Here is a 25,575-nt window from a genome sequence, read left to right as displayed (position 1 = left end):
TTGCCTCTCCCGTGCTCTCTGAGGACTAAGAGATTAAAAGCCATGTTGGTGGATACTGCAGAGAGAAGGTGGGGAGAATATGCTGCATGGTATGGTGGTGATAGGAAGTGCTGGACGGCCCAATATGGAGAAGGAGAGGGGTGGCGGGGAAGAGGGAGTGGGATAAAGAGCACGGGGAAGCATGGAGAAGACAGAGCTTTCTTCTGTGTTTAGACAGTGAGAGGTGCCCATGAGTCAAGGAACAAAAGAGGAAAGGAAATTTAATGAGTTGCCATAGGCTAAGCACTTGGATTGAGTTACATTGTTTGAAAGATATTAGTAAAGATGGGAACTTGCATTTGGACAAGACTTCACTAGAGGAGCACCTCTAGAATTGACCTGTGGATCTCAACCTCATTTGGTTTAAAAGATTATTTGTTGGGCAAGGGTAGGAGCAATAACCTCATTCACAATGCATTCCTTGATTCGTTGATTTACAGAGCAAATACTTCTGAACAACTCCTGCGTTTCTGGCACTCTTCTAGGCACCAGTGATACAGGAGCCAACAAGACAGACATGTCACTGCTCTCATGGAGCTGCATTTCAGTGCATGGAGGCAGACAACAAATAAATAAATGAATAAGATAAGTTTTAATAGCAACATGTCAAAATAGTGTGACGGGAAGGAGCATCATGAGGCAGAAGGAAGGTTTAAACTGGGCAATCCAAGATATAGTATGGTTGTATGTGGGTCGACATTCTTGCATCATGGGAGTGGCCAGCTCCTTTCATATTCCGAAGTCAGAGAATTCCAGACAGAAGAAATAGCAAGTGCCGAGAAGCTGGCATCAGAAAAACAGAGGGGAGATTTGTGTGGCTGCAGCCAAGGGAGACCAGGAAGATCCATGTGGTGGGAAGGACCTGATGATACAGAGGTCTGCAGGCCATGGGAATGGGTTTGGAATTTTAGTCAAAGAGCTATGGGAAGTGACTAGAAGGTTTAAAGTTGGGGAAGGGGGTGTCCAAATTAAAATTTGTGTTATATTTGTGTTTTATAGAAATTACTCTGGTTGCTATGTTGATTGGACAGCAGAAGAGCAGGAGGAGGGAGATCAGTTATTACAATGGTTAAGGTGAGAGGTGGTGGCTGGGACTAGGCCTTTTTGAAGTAAACACGCCATCTGCTTGATTTCCTTGGTTCTTCTCCCTCCACTGGAATGTAAGATACTTGATGACAGAGATTTTTGTCTGTTTCATCACTACTGTAACCCCAGTGTCTACAACAGACCCTGGCACATGGAAGACACTTGTTTAATGCGCTGACTAACTATACTGAGAAAGAAGAATGATACAGAGCAAATTTAGAGAAAAGGTCAAAGGTTCTGTTTAGTACATGTTAAATTTGGATATCCAGTAGATATTTAAATGGAGATACCATGCAGGCAAGTTAGAAGTTTTGAGTTCAGTAGCAGATGTACATTTGTTGGGGGGGCATTAACATATAACCCCTAGAGTGGACATGCAGTTGGAGAAAAGTCAATGAGCTGGAACTGAGCTGGGAATTCCAACATGTAGAAGCTACACATAAGAGGAGGAGCCAGCAAAGGAAACCGAAACAGAGCTTCCAGGAGGTGGGGGGCATTTGGGAAAAAATGATGCCACAGAAGCCAAGACGAAATAGATATGAAGGAGAAGGAAGTAGTCAATTGTTCTGAATGCCCTTCCCTCCATCCATGGGGTTTGAGTCTTCAAATGTAGAAGGCAACAGCCTTATCTAGCAAGAAGACATTTGGATTAGGAGTTAAGAGACAGAATCGTACATCGACAGTCACTGTTTAGCTTTCTGAACTTGGCCAAATCAATGCTTTTCTGGGACTCAGTTCCCTTACCTATGAAATGGAGAGGTGAGACTAGATAACCACTAAGATCCAGCTTTAAAATTCTTGACTGAAGACCTAACCTTTACAAATAGCTCGTTAGAGGCCAGGCGCGGTGGCTCACACCTGTAATCCCAGCACTTTAGGATGCCAAGGCAGGCAGGTCATGAGGTCAAGAGAGTGAGACCATCCTGGCCAACATGATGAAACCTCGTCTCTACGAAAAATACAAAAAAAAAAAAAAAAAAAAATAGCGGGGCATGGTGGCAGGCACCTGTAGTCCCAGCTACTCGGGAGGCTGAGGCAGGAGAACCGCTTGAACCCGGGAGGTGGAGGCTGCAGTGAGCCGAGACTGCCCCACTGCACTTCAGCCTGGTGACAGAGCAAGACTCCGTCTAAAAAAAAAAAAAACTCTTTAGAAATATACCAATGTAAGTGCAATATCATTTTTGATTTTTACAAACTAGCTCCAAGCAGAAAAGCCACAAGCTTCAGGGGATACTATATGCTCACTCCGCAGGCAAAGCCTATCTGTGTGGGATTAATGACAGCATTGAGTGTGTGGCTGTGTGCCTTGTGACAGAATATGTTACTAATGGTCACTGGAAGAAAAGGAGTCAGCTTTCTCTTTTCTTATGTCTTTAAGGTTGCTTAATCCTCCCTTATTTAAAATAAAACACATACTAGATTCTGTATCTGAACCAACATTAACATTCTATTTCTTTCTGCCAAATTAACTTTCTTGGACAACTGGATCGTGTTCATGGACAGTGCCTCTCCCACCCACTTTTTCTGGGAATCTTGCTTTCCTTCCATGGTTTGGTCCCTGCATACCTCCCTCATTTCATCCTATGCCACTTCCCCCCACTCACAGAGGTCCAATCACACTAGCCATCTTCAAATATGTCAGTTTTGCTCCTGCTTTAGGGCCTTAGGATTTGCCATTTCTTCAGCCTGAAATGTACTATCCCCAGATTTTTTCATGTGTGGCTTCCTTTTATATAGGGAGTCTTATTATATAGGGAGTTTCATGTGTGGCTTCTTATTATATAGAATATCTATTCTCTGTGAGGGCTTTCTCTCCAAAGTACTGTTCTGCAGTCCAACCCTACCACTGTCACTCTCAGCTCATACACAGGCACACACATGATCACTATGCAAAATGACCGTTTTCCTTATTTATTGCTTATCATCTACTTCTCCTACCTCGCCACACCTCCCCCACAAGGAGAAGCTAAGCTTCATGAAATCATAACCTTGCCTGTCTTATTCACTGCTCATTCTGGTATAGTGTCTCCAACATACTTAGTGATGAATAAATATCTGTTTAACAAATTAATAAACTCTCTCCTCTACTGAAACTATTGTTGGCAGTCACCAAGGACCTATTCAAAACAGAATCTTTGGCCAGGCACTGTGGCTCACGCCTGTAATCCCAGCATTTTGGGAGGCCGAGGTGGGCTGATCACCTGAGGTTGGGAGTTCAAGACCAGCCTGACCAATACGGTGAAACCTCGTCTCTACTAAAAACACAAAATTATCTGGGTATGGCAGCACATGCCTGTAATCCCAGCTACTCAGAAGGCTGAGGCAGGAGAATAGCTTGAACTCAAGAAGCAGAGGTTGCAGTGAGCTAAGATTGCACCACTGCGCTTCAGCCTGGGCAAAAAAAGCAAAACTCTGTCTCAAAAAAAAAAAAAAAAAAAAAAAAAAGAAAAAGAAAAAGAAAAAAAAAAAGCACAGATTCTTTATTTTCCTTGGTTTCCACTTCTCACTTGCCCTCGACTCCATTGATCACCTCTTTAAAAGAAAAAGAACTATTTTCCAGAACTTCGCTTCTGTGACTGCATGACACTGCTCTCATGGTTGTTTCCCTACTTTCTTTGATGACTTCTCTTCTTCCTCCTCCCCTAACAGGAGGCACTTTAAAGGCTCATCTCTTGACCTATTTTTTTTAAATATATATTGTGCATCTCTCGTGAGTCTTTAAATGAATCCAGCCTGCCCAGCACAAGTCTATCAGGGGTGTAAAAATCCAGCTGCAAGAAGCACACACTGGCTCCTGTCTTCTATCCGAACACTGTCCTTTCCAGTGTTTTCAGCATTACCCTTTCACGCCCACTGTGGCTATTCTCATCTTCCCTGGCTTCCTAATCCTCTTGGATCCTCGCTTTGGGTGTGAAAGAGCAAGGACTGGAGGTATTAATAATTACACATTCACATCTCTCTGATCTTCTCTGTTCTTTCTTCAGTGATTTGGAAACTGCTCTCCAGCTATACGTGCATCACAGCGGCAGGTCAGAGGGAGTCCTGTCACCTCCCAGCGCCACCAATCCCTCCCTGGCCATCCCAGCACTGCTGCCTGGGGAGGAGGATCACATAAGTCTAATTCCCCTCCGCAGAAAGCTTGTCTATACCTTGCCCTTGAACTAGCACTTCCATTTCAATGATTTTCCTTTATATATATATATAGATAGATAGATTCTCGCTCTGTCACCCAGGCTGGAGTGCAGTGGTGCGATCTCGGCTCACTGCAACCTCTGCCTCCTGGGTTCAAGTGATTCTCCCACCTCAGCCTCCGAAGTAGCTGGGATTACAGGCCTGTGCCACCGTGCCCAGTTAATTTTTGTATTTTTAGTAGTGACGGGGGTTTGCCACATTGGCCAGGCTGGTCTCACACTCCTGACCTCAAGTAGTCCTCCTGTCTTGGCCTCCTAAAGTGCTGGGATTACAGGCATGAGCCACTACTCCTGGCCCCATGTCAATGACTTTCAAGTCTGTCTGCAGCTGCATCTAGAACGTTCTCCAGGTCTCTTATCTTTGGGTTGTAAAATTATATATATATATATATATATATACCCCTGCTGACTAGAGGATCAACAATTTTGTCAAAGTTGAAGTCATCTCATAAAAAAACTCACTTCAGAAAAAAAGTATGGTTTACCTCACCTTAATCTGACCACTTTCCTTTGAATTTCTTACCACCCAAGTAATCTGAATCTTCTTTGATTTAATCACAAATCATTGGACACTTGCATGGTGTGAGACTCTGTACGGATTCTATGCTACATTAAAATAAAAAAGAAATTGTAAGTCTTTACTTTGCATAATTTCTACTACCAAAAACACTGTACTTTATCAAAAATTTAAATAACAATAGTAATAGATGCCTTGATTTAACAAGTCAAACAAAGATATATAACTTAACCCCTTCCAGGCCTCTCAGCAGACCTTCTCAACCAATATTGACAGTTTGAGAGATATTCTTAGAATCTTTCATTATGGTACTCATATATGAGTTGGGTTTTATTGCTTTGCTTTTAAAATATGAGATTATTATACTCTGGTTTCTCTTCTGATTGTATACATCTCTTATCCTTTAAAATGTGAGATTAAATTATACATACTATTCTGCAGATTAAAAAAATTTTTTTAACTCAATACATTGGGGACATCCCTCAGCATCAGTACATGCAGAATAACTGAACTGTTTTCCAGTAGCTCCGTAGCACTTCTTCGCATGGCTGTACCACAATTGATTCAATCCTTCCTCTATTGATGGACATTAAGGTTGCTTTCCATTGCTTCCAACTGAAAAATGTTAAGAGTTTTGCTCTTGCTGCCTAGGCTGGAGTACAATGGCACAATCTCGGCTCACCACAACCTCCGCCTCCCGGGTTCAAGTGATTCTCCTGCCTCAGCCTCCCAAGTAGCTGGGATTACAGGCACACACCACCACGGCCGGCTAATTTTCTCTTTTTAGTAGAGATGGGGTTTCTCCATGTTGGTCAGGCTGGACCTCAAACTCCCAACATCAGGTGATCCACCCGCCTCAGCCTCCCAAAGTACTGGGATTACAGGGGTGAAACACTTTCAATATACGTTGTTATATTCTGATGCTAGTATTTCTGTAGGAGAGCTTATCAAAGTAGGCTTGCTGGATAAAAGGGAACGTGAACTAAAAATTTAAATCAACATTTCTAGATTACTTTCAAAAAAGTGGTAGCAATTAAAATTATCCTGAATATTCTGTCATGGTTTCTCAAAAACACTTTGAAATGAAAAAAGTAAATGTTTATGTTTCAAATAATTAAATTGAAAACAATCCTGAAAATGTATTATAAAGACTCTATCTAGACAAGAGCAATGAAGTTCATTTTTTTAGGATTAAAAACATAAAATGTATTAATATCATAACCTAATGCAGGTATCCTCCCAGAATATCAGGGCACTGCCGATTTTTTACTGTTAATGCACCAAAAATGTATTCAGCACAATTCTTTAGTCACTAAAAACTTATTTTTGTTAATTTTACTATAACATTTATAGTAAAACTTTTTGACTTCATTTGAGGCAACATTCTTTGAAGATTATTTTTACCCTTACACTTGTTTTAAGTTAATTAGAGTGTGTTTATTTGAGTTTCAACTCAGGCATTTTACCTAAGTTTATTCTAAGTTTCTCTGAACTTCGAACCAAACACTTTTGGGAATGAGAATTCATTCCTTGGGCATTAAAATATCAAGGATTTTTTTTAAGTGATAAAGTTTCTTTTTTAAAACACATTTTCAATCCAATCTATTACCTTATTTTAAAAATATATTAATGGCTTTTTCAAGTGAATATATGATTCAAAAATTGAAAAGGACTCAGTATCTGAAATGTGATCCTTTCGTGAAATTGACATTCATCTAAAATGGACTATGAAATAACTGGTGAAATATTATGGTAAAACTAAAATTAACTAAAGCTAAAAGTAAACCAAATGAAACTAACATTTCAACCACAACAAAATCCTGAAAACTGTTGAAAGCATTCTAGGTTTATTGCAACAATTTGCAATAAACTTAACTGATATCTTCTTTAAAGTTTAAATTTTGTTTTTTAACCAAGAGCAGCTCAGTCAGCCTAATAAAGAAAATGAAGCCCAAAATAATTCCAAATAGCAAAGGGACAATGGAGAAATCCAGAAATGACTGTTCATAACGGTCAGTATGATTAGTACCTTAACTTTGATAGTATCTCAACTACCAATGCAAAAGTAAATTTGTGAAGGAAGATACCAAAAATTAAATTTCAAAAAATCTGACAAAAAATTAGTAATTGGTAAACTAATAAACAGCTAGAGACATTGTATCATTTGTTAAATTTTTGCTACAAATTACCATAAATAGCAAGCTAAAGTAGATATGCTTCTTGAGAAATTGACAAAAAATTCTCTAAAGATACTAAAAGACTGGCAAAACAGAAAATGCCACAGAAATGATTCTGAAGAAATACTATATAAATGATAAACATAGAAACTAGATATGATTTAAATATCATATAAATTATATTCCCATGTGAAAGGTTGCAATTTTGATAACTGGCAATCAAATGTATGTTTTTGCATCTTAAGAATATTTATAAGAAAATGGCCAAACTATATCCTTTAATTTTCATCAACTTAGGCATTTCTTTAATGCTGCAACAATAACAAAATGAAAACTAATCAACTCAGAGTTACAGAATCCTCAAAAGCTGTCAAATATGAATTAGGTCTTCATGCACTTAATGAGTCCTTCTATATGCTGGGCACTCTTCCAGAAGAAAGAGCTATGAAGCAGAGTTCCTGCTTAAGGAGAGTCACCTGCTAGCCAGGAGACAGACATAAACAGCAGCAACGTGACATGAAGGCAGGTGCAATGAGGAAGACTAAGGTGGGTCGGGAGTCAGGGATTGCTGGAGTGGTAGGGTAATAACTGCTACTTTATCGAGGTGTTTGGGTAACACTAAACAGAGTATTGAATGGCTGCAAATTGTACACATCAAAGCAACTGTACCATTCAGTAAATTAATATTCAAAAAATTCAGCAAAAACCAGAAAACAGGAAAAACCAAACCTAAATGTCATTCTGACTGAAGAGCAGACCCAAGAATTGGCTACTGCTTTCTGTTTTTATTTCCAATTATTTCCCGAAGGGAGAGGCCATTATACTCCGTGTACTGCCCACAAAAGCCACCAACCACTCAGGTGTGGTTTGCAGACCATATGCTAAGTGAGAAAGGAAAAGTCACTCTGGCTTATTTGACAAAAAGATAGCAGAAATGCTCTCCTTGCGATAAAGAGGACACTAACGGCATGGGACTCAGTGGGTTCATAAAGATGCCAAACACAAATCTGAATTACAGCAAATTTGCCCATACGAGGTCAGAAAGCAGAGCATAGGGCCCCACACAAACTATATTTTAACCCAAGAATCCTGAAATTCCACTTCTGGCTTTAAACCAGGTGTCAGCTGGGAAAGCCTCCCTTCTGCCTCTGTAAGCTGAAGGAAAAGGGCTTTTTTTGTGTTGCTTGTGTTTTTATCCTATCCTGGCACTGAAATGAACCACTTTTTGAGCAGACACCAGTGTCCATTACAGAGAGAAATAACAGAATGATCACTGCTTCTTAGCTACTGGTATGAAGTGGCTTTCTCAGGGATGGACTCTTCGATAGTTACAATTATTTAGTCAAAAATATTTATTCTCATTGTTTTTTTAAAGTGGCAATAGTCATTTTGGGGGCTACGCAACCACAGCAATACATAGGTTGGGGCATAACCGATCACTTGCTACGCAGTCTTGAAACTCTGGAAACTGTCTGCCTCCAAGCTCTAAGCAAACTCTTAAAGGAAACCACAAATAACCTCTGGAGTTTTGCAAAAGTCTCCTCCTATGGAGAAGGTTAACTGCAACTTGTGAACATTGTGAATTATTTTATTTATTTATTTATTTAGAGACAGGGTCTTGCTTGTCACCCAGGCCGGAATGCAGTGGTGCAATCACGGTTCACTGCAGCCTTGGCCTCCCAGACTCAAGCAATCCACCCACCTCAGCCTCCCGAGTAGCTGGGACTACAGGCACACACCACTGTATCCAGCTAATTGTTTAATTTTTTGTAGAGACAGGGTCTCACTATGTTGCTCAGGCTGGTCTCAAACTCCTGGCTTCAAGCAATCCTCCCATCTTGGCCTCCCACAGTGCTGCAATTAACAGGCATGAGCCACTGTACCCAGGCTGACTATGTAAATTACTGACAGACAGTCACACATGGATTTCAAAAAATTAAGTGGCTTTAACAGAAGTTGGGAAGCCCAACCAAGTCACTTTTTGCTCTTTTCCTTCAACAGGAAAAGTGTATGTTTCCTCCAAAACCTTTCCACCTGGGAAAAGGAACAATTTGTATTAAGAAACAAAAATCAAATCAACAATATAATTTCTTACATTGAAATTTGTAACCTAAGATCCCACCAACTTCCCCTGCTTTATATTACTTTAAGTTCATGCTTATTTCCCAAGTTAATTTTACTTCACCAAAGCGGTCTTTTGTTGTTGTTGGTATTCATCCAGCTTAAGGAAAAACTTTGAATTACTGTGTGCACTGATGGAGAAGGAATGCAATAAACAGACCATGTTACTTCCAAACCCTTTTCATTGAAGAAACAGAAATTTTTGTAAGCCCTGGGAGGATACCAGAATGAAGAATGGGAAGGAAGTTTGATTTATGGTGGACAATCTTTTCTTCTTTCATGTTGCCTGGCTTCCTAAGTGTAATACATTCATCTTGCAGTCACATCACATACACACTAGTACATCTTTTTTTTTTTCTTTTTTTTAAGACAGAGTCTCACTCTTCTTGCCCAGACCGGACTACAGTGGTGCAATCTTGACTCACTGCAACCTCCACCTCCCAGGTTCAAGTGATTCTCCTGTCTCAGCCTCCCGAGTAGCTGGGACTACAGATGCCTGCCACCACGCCAGGCTAATTTTTGTACTTTTGGTAGAGGAGTGGTTTTGTCATGTCGGCCAGGCTGGTCTCGAACTCCTGACCTCAGGTGATCTGCCTGACTCGGCCTCCCAAAGTGCTGGGGTTACAGGAGTGAGCCACTGCACCTGGCCAAGTACATCTTATGTAGGTGCAGTAATGTAAGAATATTTTTTCCCTGTTCCTATGTTTCAACTGGTAAAGGGAATTCAACAAGGAAATTCAACAAGGAAACCTAGGAGACCCCATGTGTTAATTAATTTTGGTAAAAATAACCCCACAGAAAAAAAGGTGGAAAGTAATTGATGGAATAAAGCAGGTAGAGAAATGATACTCCTTTATAAATAGAAGGAGCAAGTGAAAACTAAACAAAATGACTCTTAGAAGACAGTAGATCTATTTTAAGTCTTCAGGGCTAGGAAAGGATAGGTATTTTTAAATTTAATTGGGTCATTTCAAATAACAGATTGTCTACTTGGAAATTTGGGCAGAGCAGAGGGAACAGAATAGGTTTGACTCTTTTTATTTTTTAATTAAAAAGATTTTTTTTTGAGACAGGGTCTCACTCTGTCCCCCAGGCTGGCGTGCAGTGGCACAACCATAGCTCACTGCATCCTCAACCTCCTAAGCTCAAGCGATCCTCCCACCTGACCCCCCTGAATAGTTTGGGACTACAGGTGTGCACCACCACGCTCAGTTAATTTTTTGTATTTTTTGTAAAGATGGGGTTTCACCATGTTGCCCAGGCTGGTCTTGAACTCCTGAGCTCAAGCAGTCCACCTGCTCTGGCCTCCCAAAGTGCTGGGATTACAGGCATGAGCCATCATTCCTGGCCTCCAGTTCAATTCCTTTTTTTCTTTTTTTTTTTTTTTGAGATGGAGTCTCACTCCTTGCTCAGGCTGGAGTGCAGAGGCACGATCTAGGCTCACTGCAACCTCCACCTCCTGGGTTCAAGCAATTCTCCAGCCTCAGCCTCCCAAGTAGCTGGGATTACAGGTGCATGTCACCACCCCCAGCTAATTTTTGTACTTTTAGTAGAGATGGGGTTTCACCATATTGGTCAGGCTGGTCTCAAACTCCCGACCTCAGGTGATCCACCCACCTCGGCCTCCCAAAGTGCTGGGATTATAAGCGTGAGCCACTGCGCCTGACCCAATTCTTTAAACCGGGACAAAATAATGATTTGAAGAAAGTTAAAAACGGAGGAAACAGGGGAGCTTTAGCACCTCTGAGTAGCGAAGAGGTTGTAGATTTTAGAGACAGAAAAAGCTGAGTTCAAATTCTGTTACCAGCTATGGATTACTTTTTGTTGCCGAGCTTCTATTTCCTCATCGATGTAATGGGAACACTAATATCTACTACACTGATGAGTTATGAGAAATAAAAATAATTTACATAAAGTTATGGGCACACTGTAATCACTCAGTGAATTATAAAACACCATACTTCAAGTCCCAAAGAAGAAAAAAAAATTTGCCCTGTTACTTGCTAACCTGAACTGAATAGGACTAGACAGAAAATCAAGTTTATTTGGTCGGGGGAAGGACTTGTTCACTAACCATCTGTGTGAAACACTGGAGGGGAAACAAGCGTCTCAGATTTGGGAGTGGAAATGAAAACATCCCGTTAGAATGCATCTCCTTGCAATGACCAAGAGGAGCAATATTCTCAGAGGACCATTTTGTACTTTGTCTTTTTTTTGTTTTTTGTTTTTGAGATAGGGTCTCACGCTGTCTCCCAGCCTGGAGTGCAGTTGCACGACCACAGTCCACTGCAGCCTTGACCTTCCAGGCTCAAGCGATCCTCTCACCTCAGCCTCCAGAGTAGCTGGGACTACAGGTATGCACTACCATGCCCAGCTAATTTTTGTGGTTTTTTTGGTAGAAGTGGGGTCTCGTTATGTTGCCCTGGCTGGTCACAAACTTCTCAGCTCAAGCAATCTGCCTGCCTCAGCCTCCCAAAGTGTTGGGATTACAGGTGTGAGCTACTCTGCCCAGCCTATTTTGTCATTTTTAAAATCACTTTCTCACTCTGCCCATATGTCTTCTCTTCAGGCATGCAAGGAATGTTATCTCTTTACATTTGCCCTAGAACTCCTCAAATTTTCTTCGGTGTGAAACTGGGTTGTATATCATCCCATTTCAGGCAAATTCTCTTGGGCCTTACCTCTCCCAGAAAAAGCACAAGGATTGCTCACCTGGCCTTCATGCCGGCGATACAGGCTCATTTCTAACACATCATCCTCCAGCCTTTAGCTTGGACCAACGCCAAGTACCACCACTTCTATAACTTCCATTACTCCCCTCCTCCTATGACTACCATCCCTAAACCTAATTTCACTCTTCTCTATTTCCTTCCAAAACATTCCAGCGTTTTCTGGTATGAGATTCGGAAGGGATAGGGATAAGAAAGAACACTGATACTACTTCTAAGCATCCCTTCTTTATGACTACAAAAGACAATCTCACGTACACAGAGTAATCAACTCATTAGTAAATATTTAATATTTCAGTAAAGACAGTAAGCACAAATGAAATTTTTAAAATTTTTGTAGATTTTAGGCTGTACAAGTGCAGTTTTGTTACACGGATATTGAGTAGTGGTGAAGTCTGAGCTTTTAGTGTAGCCATCACCCGAATAGTAGACATTGTACCCAGTGGGTAATTTTTCATTCCTTACCACCCTCCCGCCTTCCCACCTTTTGGACTCCCCGATGATATTATTGCACTCTCTGTGTCCATGTGTACACACTGTTTAGCTCCCACTTATAAGTGAGACCATGTGGTATCTGACTTTCCATTTTTGAGTTATTTCACTTAGGATAATGACCTCCAGTTCCATCCACATTGCTGCAAAAGCTGAGTAGTATACCATGGTATACATATACACCACATTTTCTTTTTTTGTTTGTTTGTGTTTTGTTTTGTTTTTGAGACAAATCTCACTCTGTTGCCCAGGCTGGAGTACAGTGGCACAATCTCGGCTCACTGCAACCTCCGCCTCCCAGGTTCAAGCGATTCTCCTGCCTCAGCCTCCTAAGTAGCTAGGATTACAGGTGCCCGCCCCTACTCCTAGCTAGTATTTCTAGTTTTAGTAGAGATGGAGTTTCACCATGTTGGCCAGGCTGATCTCAAACTCCTAACCTCAAACGATCCTCCCACCTCGGCCTCCCAAAGTGCTGGGATTAAAAGGCATGAACCACTGCGTCCAGCCAGCAGTTTTTTTTGTTCTTTGTTTTTTTTGTGTTTGAAGATATATGAAGCTTTCTCTTGAGTTTCTTTCTCATTACCAAAACACACACACACACACACACACACACACACACACACAGGGCCTGGACCTTTCTTCCACTCAGCAGAGATTCTCAACACTCCTAAACTGTTCCTCTTGGGTTGGGTTCCCACATCTGCTGCTGCACCCTGCTGAAGCCACCAGGGTAGCTTCCTCCTGGGCCCTTCTTTCTCCCCTGCCCCATAGCCCTTGAGGTTGTATATTGCTGAGAGATGATGTTGTTTGAAGGAGAGAAGTGGGGGTGGGCAGAGAAGGGAAGAAATGCAATGACCCAAAGCATGTGGGACTGCTAGGGACAAAGGGTAAGAAAGACCATTCCAGGATTCCACAATGAAGTAAGAGAGGGGTGCCAACCTCAGTTTTAGTAGGGAGGTTTTTCAGACTGCCCTGTTCTCAACAGTGGGGAAAAAGTCTTCTGAGAAAGAATATAATAAGCACAGGAATGGTGGGAAGGCAGAAAATCGAAGTAAGCAGGAGCACTGGCCAGCCATGCTCTGTAAAATGCTATCCCAGGCGCAGAGCTCTGAGCTCAGCACATAGATGTCATTCCATACAGTTTGCTGGCTGACTGAAGAAATGAATTTTAGGGGCAAGGACTCCTTTGCTCCTTCCCAAATGTATTCATTTATTCAATTCAATACATATTTCTTAGTTCCAATCTATGCAAGGCATTCTTGGGGATACAGCATTAAATAAAACAGACAAAAATCCCTACCCTCGTGAAAGTCACATTTCAATGCTGGTGAAACAGAATACATATATAAACAAGTAGATACGTTATATGTCAATGGTTGATAGGTCAGTGCAGGCAACTCAAACAGAATAAGGTGGACAGAGAATATTAGGGGAAAGGGAAGTATTATTTTAAATAAGATGGTCAGGGAAGATACCACCATTTACATGACATTTCAGCAGAGAATTGAAATAAGTTCAGGGAGCTAACTATGCAGGAATCTAGGGAAACTGTTTTCTAGTCAGAGAGGGGACAGCAGGTACAAAGTCCCTGAGGCAAAAGCATGCTTGTTGTGTTCTAGGAAAAGCAAGGAAGACAGCATGTCTATATCAGTGGGAGGTGGAGGGATAATAAATAGTAGGTGAGGTTAGAGGGGACCAAATCACGTACTTCCATCCAGGGATTCCCAACCTTGGCTGCACATTAGAATTATTCTAAGGAACTGGGTCCCAGCCTAGAGTGATTAAATCAGAATCTCTGGAGGTAGACTAGGGAATCTGATGCTTGCAAGTTTCCTAGGTGAGTCAAGGCTGAGGAGGACCACTGCAGGCCATTGTAAGAGCTGGGCGTGGACCTCATCCAACCTTTCCCTCAGCTCTTCTAGAGACAGCCAGCATTCTCTTATGGCAGAAATACAGCCTTTCATCCCCATAGAAAGATACGGGACAACACATTCAATAAATTAATTCACTGGCATAGATGATTTTCCCAGGCTAATTGTTTCCAGTTTGATAGGAGACATTTAAAGGCTGGAAGGCACTGGATGCCTGATGAAGTGGACTTTCAAACTAGGGCACTACTGAAACGATGGGATGGCCACATATATAGGAGATCAGTCGGAGCAAGCTCAATAACAAAGAGGTTCAATGAGGAATTGCACGGAGCTGGAGCTGAAGTTTAGCCCAGTTGTTTACTAGTTGTGTGAACGTGGATGATTGGACGATCATTTCTCACCTCTGAGCCTCAGGTTCCCCATCCATAAAGTGGGATAAAGTATGATCTACTTCATTGGGTTATTGGAAGGATGAATTGAGATGATTTATTTCATGTGCCTAGAACAATGCCCATATTAGTACATTTGGTGGAACAGAAATGGCATAACATCAAATTTAATACATGTCAGATGTTATTATGATTATCATTCATTTTCATAGTTTTGTCAGGGCCCCATTTATCCTCACTTGTGCTGCAACAAATTGAACTGTTAACAAAGGAATCTCTGGTCCTGGGTAATGGCTGAGCACCACTGAGCATTTCCATTCCATTTAGCTTCTTGGGTTTGCTAGCTGTATCACTAGTTATCTTAAATAAATGAAGTTTTAACATTTCTCCAGTGATTTTTTTAATTTCACCTTTGAAGATACTATTTTACGTGATTAAATAAAGAACTTTAGAAGAACAGATTTCATTAAATATAAAATCAACGTAGATTCAAATTTTCTGGATGGGCAATACTTATGTTTACAGGAAATGCTTTAAAATATGCAGAAGATAATTAAATGGGCAATGGACAAAGTGAAAAGCTTAGACTTTTTTTTTTTTTTTTTTTTTTTTGGAAGTATCTGAATGCTCCTTAGTCACTTAAAGGAGAATTGAAAAATAGCAGTGAGTCCCACATAATCCAACCTGTGAGATTAAGGTTCTTTGTGGGGAAGGACAAAGATCTGTAAACTTACAGTTTCCTTCCAAAGCCAATTTCGAATTTTGAAATACATCACTGGTCTTCTTCAAGACAAACAACCTACAGTACATCTTTCTTACGGGATGCACTTATGAAAAATGGTGATTGTCAACATCTAGCCACTTTAGCTCTCAGAATGCTTCATCTTAAGAGAAAGTTTTAGAATCTCATATTTATTCCTGTGGAAGGACAGCATTGTGGCTTGGACTTTATAAGGTCTTTATTCAACTAAATAGGTAAAGAAACCTTCATGGCAGAAATCTGAAACATTGTTCCTGGTGCTCATAAATACTCCACTGTATTGTCTGAAATGACTTATCTCAGTCCTGACTGTGGGCTCAGATTTACTGTACAGTTCATCAACTTCTCAGCATGATGGATAATGAATGTTTCATTTACATCGCTAATTGCCAAGCCATGGTTCCTGCAACCTTTAACCCGTATGCTTTATCCCATTATCACCATATGTCAATATAATTGCATTTAACATTCCAAATGATAAACTTTCTTCTATACAGAGAAATATTTTTCACAAAGAAATCGTGTGAGAGCTGCTGGTAAAATATAAGTCTATTACAGGAAATGACAGGGACTAAGCTAGAAAAATAGGAAGATTCTCGTAACTAGTAAAATTCATCTTCAGACAAGGACCTTTGATTTCATATGTAGGAAAAATACTGGTATTTTCTTAAGGATTTGTCTTTTTTAGCTTTTAATTGAACAAATGCATAAAAAGAGACTCCTAAAGTAGTGCAACTAAACTTTCAGGCCTATGTAAGATCCAAGAAATACATATTTTTAAAAACTGGTTAGCGATAGCTACATGACCCAATTATATTTTCTATATTTATTTATCAGTAAACTAATAATGAAGCAGCTATGCACTCTCTCAACATCAGATTTGAACAGATTTCCAGAGAGAAGTGAAAAATACCAAAAATTAAAATCCTAAACTGGAAGACAAGTTGAGACACCATTAGTCTGGCTACCTGTATCCAAGATTCATTTAAAACCAAGCAGCAAGAGGGGTTTTTTCTTTTTCTTTTTCTTTTTTTTGTTTGTTTTTTCAGATGTGGAGAGGCATTTGCCACAAAGACAGCTACTGAGAACCAAAGAGAAGCCAGCTTCTCCATGGTATTGGGGGATGCCCAGGACCACACAGGCTACGCTGCAAGCTAGGGTGTGCCGGCAACCCTCAAGCCGTGTGTTTCCCATCTCAGAAAGTGGTCTATGACATCCACCCCAGGACCACACAGGCTACGCTGCAAGCTAGGGTGTGCCAGCAACCCTCACACCGTGTGTCTCCCATCTCAGAAAGTGGTCTATGATATCCACCAAGTTTTTATGCTACGTACCTGAGAATAATCCAGGACATTTTTTCCTCCCTAATCCCCAGAGCCAGTCTATCAACACATCCTATTGGTTACAACTTGAATAAATTATATATATTAAATATATATACAAATATATCTTGATTTTTTCTACTACATTTTGACTGCCCCCATCCTACTTCAAACCGTGGTCACCTCTCCCATGGTCTATGAAGGCAGCCTCTAACCCATCTCTTTATTCCTATTGTCACCTGCTTTCCATTAATTCTTTGCCACATCCCTATCAAAATTCGAAATTGCCTTTGGAAGGAAACAGTAAATTTACAGATCTTTGTCCTTCCCCACAAAGAACCTTAATCTCACAGGTTGGATTATGTGGGACTCACTGCTATTTTTCAATTCTCCTTTAAATGACTAAGGAGCATTCAGATACTTCCAAAAAAAAAAGTCTAAGCTTTTCACTTTGTCCATTGCCCATTTAATTATCTTCTGCATATTTTAAAACATTTCCTGTGAACATAAGTATTGCCCATCCAGAAAATTTGAATCTACGTTGATTTTATATTTAATGAAATCTGTTCTTCTTTTATAATCTTCCAGTGGCTTCCCTTGAATATAAAATAAAGTCTGAAGTGTTCACTCTGGCCTGGGAAGGCTTGCAGGATCTGATTCTACCACCTCTCCAGCCATGCCACCCCCTCCCCTACACTCACTATGACACATGCAGTTTCTAATGAATTTTCTTTCAGTTTCCTGAATGTGCCAATCTATTTCCCGCTTCAGAGTCTTTGCACTTCTGTTCCCTTTGCCTTGAATGCTCTTACCCCTAGTCCGTTCCTGGCCTATACTGTATATGCTTGATTTATAAACTTAAAAATCACTTTCTTTGGAGGCCTTACACATCTCCTTATCTAATGTAAACTAGGTTATATATTTTCTCAAAACAGCATCCAATAATTTTCTTCATAGCACTTAAATTAGTTTGAAATCTACATTTATATGTATGATTACTTGTTTAATGTCTCGTTTCCTGACTAAACTGAAAGCTCCAAGGGGATAAGAACTGTGTGTATTTTAGTTCCTTATGTCCCTCATACCTAGCACATAGCATATAGTGTTGGTAAATGAGTTAATGGTGAATGTCTTGGTATTTCACCTTTCATCCTACTGGACTCTAATTTCCTATAACTGAAGTGTACAGCAAAATGAACGGAGATGTTAGAGTCAGAATACAGGTAGGCAAGATAATCAGAGACATAGAAAGCATTGGGAAAGCCTGGCTGGGCGCGGTGGCTCACACCTGTAATCCTAGCACTTTGGGAGGCCGAGGCAGGTGGATCACGATGTCAGGAGATCGAGACCATCCTGGCCAACATGGTGAAACCCCGTCTCTACTAAAAATAAAAAAACTTAGCCGGGCGTGGTGGTCGGCGCCTGTAGTCCCGGCTACTCAGGAGGCTGAGACAGGAGAACGGCGTGAGCCCGGGAGGTGGAGCTTGCAGCGCCACTGCATTCCAGCCTGGGCGAGACTCAGTCTCAAAAAAAAAAAAAAAAAAAGCAAGCATTAGGAAAGCCTAAATGGACTATAGGCCACTTGGAAGAAAAGTGACACAACTTCCAGAAAGGGGAAGAATGAATGAAAGAATGTGCTTTCTGGGGAGGAAGAATCAGCAGTTTTGGTAATTCCTGAGAGGCAAGTCGGTGGAGTAAGTGGAGTAGTTAAGACCATGAACTCTAGGGCCAGATTCTGCTTCTTCATATTTTTGCAAACTTGGGAAAGTTCTTATTTTCTCTGTGCCACACTTTGTTTATCTGAAACATGAAGACAACTACAGCATCTCCTTTACAGAGTTATTCTAGAAATTAAATGAGTTGATTTTTGTAAAATCCTTCAAAGGGTACCAGCTGTGTGTTAAGTTCCATATAAATACTTTTTTAATAAAAATAAAATTTTAGAGTTATAAGCAGTAAAGCTTTGGAGGTATTTTCTTGGATACTACTACTTTATGCCCTAAGGAATTACAACACATATACTTAGTGTCTCAACCAATACCAAGACCAGTAAGTGAAGAGCTAGTCCACTGCGAGTCTCCTCAGTGACACAGGGCTGGATCACCATCGACAGCACTATTTCTGAGTAGTCAGTGCAGCAAAAACTACAGACGTATCAACGGCAGGGATGAGTTACATGGAAGAATGAAGAATAGACCAGAAGCCAGAAGTGTTGGCCTTTAACCATATACGTGCTATTCACTAGCTGTGTACCCTCTGCAAATGTTCTGGGTCTTAGATTGGTGTCTATGAATTAGACGATCTTTAGGATCTCTTCTAGCCTCTCCCATGTTACCTGTCATTTTCCTTAGGTTTCTTTTAAAGTGTCAAGAACAGTCCACTTAGTAGGTATTGTGGTGATTAAACAGAGAGGCACTGAACCACAAAGTAGACACTTCATTAACATCAGTTGTATCTGACTACGCCTTTCTTGATTTTTCTTTTTTCTTTTTTTTGGAATCAAGAGTTTCACTCTGTCCCCCAGGCTGGAGTGCAATGGCACCATCATGCCTCACTGCAACCTCTGCCTCCCATGTTCAAGCAATTCTCCTGCCTCAGCCTCCTAAGTAGCTGGGACTACAGGCACAGGCCACCACACCACACTAATTTTTGTATTTTTAGTAGAGATGGGGTTTCACCATGTTGGCCAGGCTGGTCTCAAACTCCTGATCTCAGGTGACCCGCCCTCCTTGGCCTCCCAAAGTGCTGGGATTACAGGTGTGAGCCACTGTACCCCAAGAAGTCATATGACCTGTGGAATCTGTAGAGGGGAGCTCAAGAGAATGGCATGTGCCAGGCACTGCACTAGTGACTTTATGCAGATTGCTTCATTTGTTCCTGCCAACAGCCCAGTGAAATAAGTATTAACATTTAGTGCCCAGTGAAGAAACAGAGAGGGTGTTTGTGATGCTCGGAAACCTATAATATTGTGTATAGCTCCCAACTCAAGTTCAGGGTATGCTGACACCTTGTCATTTGTCACCTCAAATGGTTGTATGTATTTCCAGGTGAGAAAAAAAGGCTGCTGACTTTACCATCTGAGGCCACACATCTGCTGAAATGGAGATAATTAACATCACTAGAAACAGCAAGATGACAATGTAATGTCTAAGTAGTGATATGTTTTTGCACATTTCCAGCCCCTTTAAATATCCACACACACAGGAAGCACAAAAGAAAGCACAGAGGTAAGTGCTTTATAAAGCACCCAATTTTCTACTCAGAAACTTTTGATGGCCTTAAGTTCCTCTACTCATTTCTATCCTTCCTACTCACTGGCCTCCCAGAATCCACTACCCATTTTCTATCTCTTGCCTCGTATTGTCTGAGTGGCTCACTTGGATTTATCCTCACGGAGTCTGGATTTTCTACCCCGGCTCATCTCCGTCCCTCCATATTTGTCCTCCACTTTCACAGATCTCTGGGAGAAATGCCCGGCCGCCATCTTGGGTCATCGATGAGCCTCACCCTGTGCCTGGTCCCCCTTGTGAGGGAAGGACATTAGAAAATGAATTCATGCGCTCCTTAAAGGATGGGCAGGAAAACAGATCCTGTTGTGGATATTTATTTGAGCGGGATTAAGGATTTGAAATGAAGTCACTAAGTGAGCATTACCAATGAGAGAGGAAAACAGATGAGAAAATCTTGAGGGCTTCACAAGACATGCAACAAACCAAATGGAACACTGGGATGACATGAGGCAGCCAAGTTGGGGAGGAGATAACCACAGGGCAGAGGGTCAGGATTCTGGCCCTGCTGCCTAAACTGTGCGTTCATAACCAAATCACTTCACCTTTCTAACCCTCAAAATAAAGCTGTTGTAACATCTGATATCTAAGGTTCCTTCTGGGTCCAACATTCTCCACATATCCAGCCACACTCATTTTTAATATTTAGTTCCCAGATCTGTACTGTGACTTTTCTGCACTGCAGAATAACGTTTCCCATTTTGTTCAAAGACCCTTCATGTTGCTGCCCAATATTTAGCTGACTGTTTTTCCTAAGGAGTGTTCTGGCCCAGAGGATGGGTGAACAGGCTGGGAAGAGTCTCAAGACCTTTCCAGGGTTATACTTACTAACACATAGCATGATGATTACAGAGTGAATTATCTAATCAACATCATCCTCAGTGTCTTTCCCATATTGAAATTCATTTCCCACTTTTGTGCCCATTCTCAAGACCTCAAAATGTCATTCCATTAATATCACAAGATTAAACTTTTTTTTTTTAACCTGGAAGAATTCAATGTTACATGCAGCTGTGGGACTTTAATTACATATTCTGTTTTCCAGTGCAAAGATGACTGAGTCCTTTATCCCTCCCCTTTGATTTTTTTTCCAGTATAAACTTCAAATACTTAGCCTTGTACTGAGGCTCTATATGGCCAAAGCCTCTCTCCATCCCTCCAGCCTTATCTGTCATCACCATCATCCCCTCCCACGCACCTAAACAAAATCTAACTTGTAATTCCTTGAACATGTCAGGCATACATTATTCCTTCTGCCTGAGAAGCTCTTCCTTGTCTCTTAAATCTAGAATGATGTAAAGTTTTGAAGAGGTTGACTATCTTACTTCATGCAAAGAAGGGACACGTATAAGATTCATCATCACACCAGACAGCAAATACTAAAAGTGTAATTTGACTATAAGAGTTTAGATACATATATGAAATGCAAGATCCACAGAGGGAATGTTTATGGGGCACGTTTGTAAGCCTGAGGTGTGAAGCAAAGGCAGGGAACCTCATAGTATCCTATACAATACACTTTATTTCTCTATCTCACACAATGTCCAACAAACTTTTCATGGAATCCATGCAGTGCAAATCCCCAAAGGTAATCTTTATCCATTTCATGGTGAGTGCTCTTTAGAATTTTGGCAAATCGTACTGGTCACTCATCTCAACTTTGAGATGTGTCTGTCCTTGTAGTTAATTGGAAGAAATAGGACACTCTTGTGAGCCACTTTAGGGTTCACTCCTGGCAACAAAGCATTTACAGCTACTCAAGACCAGTTGTTAAGAGCTGTGTGTTTGTGTGTGTGCGTGTGTGTGTGTGTGTGTGCGCGCGCATGCAGAGTGTGCCTCTCTCTCTTTGACCTATTATTTCAGACTTAAAAACAAGCATGTTTTCAAATGGCGCTATGAGCTGCCAATGATGTATCACCACCATATCTCATTATTCTCCAGTAAATGTGATAATAATGTGATCCGTTAACATAAAAAAAGTTTGACTTCACAAAAGCAGCTGGAAATGGACAACCACAATATGCATAAATCTAACTCCTACCATCAGCTACACACTGCTTGACATACATTGTTAGAAGCACCTCGCATTTGTGGGTTCTCTTAAGCAAAATACTTGCATTAGGTCTCAGCTGGGGCTGTGCATCAGGCGGTTTGGGAAATATTCAATTCTCAGCAGAAGCCAGAATTTGAATTTCCTCATCTTTTAGGAGTCATTTACCAGTTTGGAGAGGATTCAGGCAGCTCAGGTGTTTCCACTAATGTCTCTGAACTTCTGTGCCTCTTTGCTCATGGATAGTCCAATAAGTAATGTTTTCTTTTAACTGATGCTCATGGGAGAGAATAAAAGAACTCTAAGTGATATCAACATCAGGGATTCAAAGAAATATTAGATTTAAGCTCACATTGGTCAAAAGGAACAGGATACAAAGAACTTTGAGCTGTCAGCGTCCCCATCTCTGTGAGCCACAACCAACAGCAGGACCTAACACAAGGACCTCAGCATATGTGAGATCCTTAAATCAAGGAAACTAGTATCATGAGTTGAATTATCCTATGACAGATACTAGCTTCTGGCCATCTCTGGCTCTCCTCTTGACACATATTAGCTTCTAGCCTTTGCTTCCACGACTTTTATCTTTTACCAATCCTCTCTCCGCTGTGTTGCTTTCGACTTCCCCACAAGAATTTCAACGGCTCTCAAGTCTTTTCTTCCATCTGCACCACTAACTTGAATGCCTAGACCCTTATTTTTATTAATTTCCAATAGATGCTGCCTATGGGCTATATTGCCTTTGATGAACACTAGATATTTAAAGCTCAAAAGGTTCGAAATCAAACTCATTATCTTCTCTTTCTTTCACCTCCTTGTTCCTCTCCCTATATTGCTGATTGCACTTAACAGCATGGTCCCCAATGTAGCCATGCAAATGAGAAACCCAGTGGCTCCTTGTGGTACATGCATGCAAGATTACTGAAGCCAGAAGGATGACTGATTACGCCTCATGGGTGGAGGGGACCACTCCTGGGCCTTCATGATTGTCAGGAGCAAGACCTGAGATGCTCCCTGCCTTCAGGGTCCTCTGCACCTCCCCTTTCTAACAAAGACCCACAGAATTTGCTACACCTGAGAATTCCAATTAGGAACTCACACTTTTTATCTGCCCTATCAATTTTTTAAACTTGCTGAAAATTAAGCTTTTTCAAAATCTGTCATTCTAAATTATTTTTTCTTACAGTGTCTTGGCATACTATATCAACTTTGATTCTTTGTTACAACTTTTCTTACTCTTTTATCACCAAAGTGGCTTTTATTCTCTTTATTATTACTTTCTTTTACTACTATATTACATTGTTATACTTATTATTTTGTTCTCTATAGTGTCAATTTATTTGATTTAGTTTCAATTTATTTTTATTGCTGACTTTTAAAAAAAAGTGACAAGAGTGGGGAAAAAGGGGAGGGAGAGCATTAGGACAAATACCTAATGCATGTGGGACTTAAAACCTAGATGACGGGTTTATAGGTGCAGCAAACCACCATGGTACATGTATACCTGTGTAACAAACCTGCACATTCTGCACATGTATCCCAGAACGTAAAGTAAAATTTTTTAAAAAGTGGTCATTTGCCATGTTTGTTAGCCTTTTTCTACATACAGTATTTCACTTTCCCACTTATTAATTTATTTTTTTCTTAAGGTAGAAAATTGCACACATTGCACCTGCTCATCACTTTGTCTCCATAGCCAAAGGCACCCCTTTGCTCCAGTCCTGCACCAGCTTCAACCTGGCCTGTCAATGGCAATGGCCTCCATGATGCTCTCATGGTCACTAGACAGTCCCCTCCAATCCCGCCTCCCACTGCCCACAGGAGAAAGCCCTGTCTAGTCACACAGTGTCAAAGGCCTTACAGCCCAGCTCCTCCTGACTTCCTCTCCTGTGACCGCAGCTTCTGGCCCTGTCTGTGCTGCCACAGCTTCCCACATCTCCACAGTCACCAAGCATTCCTTCCCACACATGGCCTCAGAACATCCCCTGTCTAGGATGCCTTTTCCCCTTTCTTCTACCTAGCTTCTCCATCCTTCAAGATTCTGCTCAAGAGTCCCTGACTTCTGAAGCCATCACCAGCAACTAAAGTTCTTTGTGTCCTCACCTGGTTTTCTAATATTTGTCAAGAGACTATGAGACCCTTACAACTCACAGGACCCATTTCTTTGAAAGATTTGTATCTCCAAAAGGCATGGCATTTCCTAGGTAATAATTTCCCTAGTTTCACTGAAGACATGAGAGTCAAAACACCATCAAGCAACCATCAGATGTTAACTCACCAAACAGATATATTCTAGTCAAGAGAAACATCTCTTACCATGGCTAGAGTTACCACAAGTAAATGATTGTGAATTCAGTTGATAGTTATTATATACACTGGACATTAAACTCACAAACCACTCCTTTCCTCTTTGTAAACTTCTTAAGGTGCAGTGTAGCACACTGGTCCCAGGCTTGCATTCGGAGCCAGAGTTCCTGGATTGAAAGGTGTCTCTATTCACTAGCCATGCGCCCTTGGGGAAAAGCTCAATCCTGCTCATCTGTGAAATGGGAGTGTTGACAACAATGACTGTGACAGTGTGTGGCATGTATTGAAAAAATGCACAAAGAGCACTTAAAGCAGTGCTTGACACAACTTAAACATTTGAAATTTGTTCATTATTATCACTATTCCAATTTGACAATGAAGACAACCTGAGTGGGGCCACATCTGGTGATTGGAGATCGCAGAGATCACAAATCTTAGAAGAAAAAGAGAAAGAGACTCATATTTGCAAGTCGAGAGAAACTAATTCTTGACACATGGTTGGCACTCAAAACAGGTCTGGTTCATGGAATTAAATGAGTCAGGTCCCAATCTGTGTCCTTGTTTTATTAATGTGAATCTCAGGAAAGGGTATGTATATAAGCTTCAAGATGGAGTTAAGGTAGCTTTATCCTGGCTGTACCTTGTTAGGAAGAGCAAGTATCATACAAACTCTCAAGGATCCTTCTCTACTAGGGAAGACTCGAGGGAGGGCCTAGCAGGAGCTTAAGGTATTTCCTCATAATTTTCTTCAGCCTTCACCCCCATATTTTCAGATGGACAATAGATATTGTTACATTTTTGTGAAAAGTACTTTGCATGCACAGCTTCAAGACAAGCCCCTTCAAGTATTTATATTGCCATCTTGAGCCAATATAAAAATCAAGAAACTTCACCTTCCAGATAATTCCTCCTGCTTTGGTAGTATTTTACCTGTTACGATGGGCTTCATATCCACTGACCTTTCAAACATCATGACTCTTGATGTAACCATAGCAATCACTATTATTCCCATTTTACAAAAGAAGAAATGGGGCTTGAAGAGGCTTTGACTTGCTGAAGTTTATGGCACTAGTAGACCGTGGAGCCAGGACTCGACTCCCAGACTTTAAATCTCTCATCCAGTGGTCTTCTCACTGCATCTGGGAATCATATTTTCTTTCTAAATAAAAGCTGTTACTCTAGGGGGCTCCAATGTGGAGGCCTCTCCTTTGCAAATAGCACTCGGTGGATCAGCAGC

At 40.9% G+C, this 25,575-nt stretch overlaps 1 protein-coding gene and 1 long non-coding RNA gene across 2 annotated transcripts in view; one reads left to right on the top strand and one right to left on the bottom strand.

Annotated features, from left to right (window-relative positions):
- The window catches only part of PRUNE2 (prune homolog 2 with BCH domain), a 296,911-nt gene that overhangs the window by 149,097 nt on the left and 122,239 nt on the right, over positions 1–25,575 (bottom strand).
- LOC104682175 lies at positions 796–23,602 on the top strand. Its single transcript, XR_004053899.1, has 3 exons — positions 796–915; positions 19,742–19,921; positions 20,151–23,602. It is a non-coding gene; the product is annotated as an uncharacterized LOC104682175 (long non-coding RNA).

Source organism: Rhinopithecus roxellana, chromosome 16, assembly GCF_007565055.1.
Source record: "Rhinopithecus roxellana isolate Shanxi Qingling chromosome 16, ASM756505v1, whole genome shotgun sequence".
Lineage (NCBI taxonomy): Eukaryota > Metazoa > Chordata > Mammalia > Primates > Cercopithecidae > Rhinopithecus > Rhinopithecus roxellana.
The sequence above is the reverse complement of the archived record's forward strand: the minus strand, read 5'-3'. Positions and strand labels throughout refer to the sequence as shown.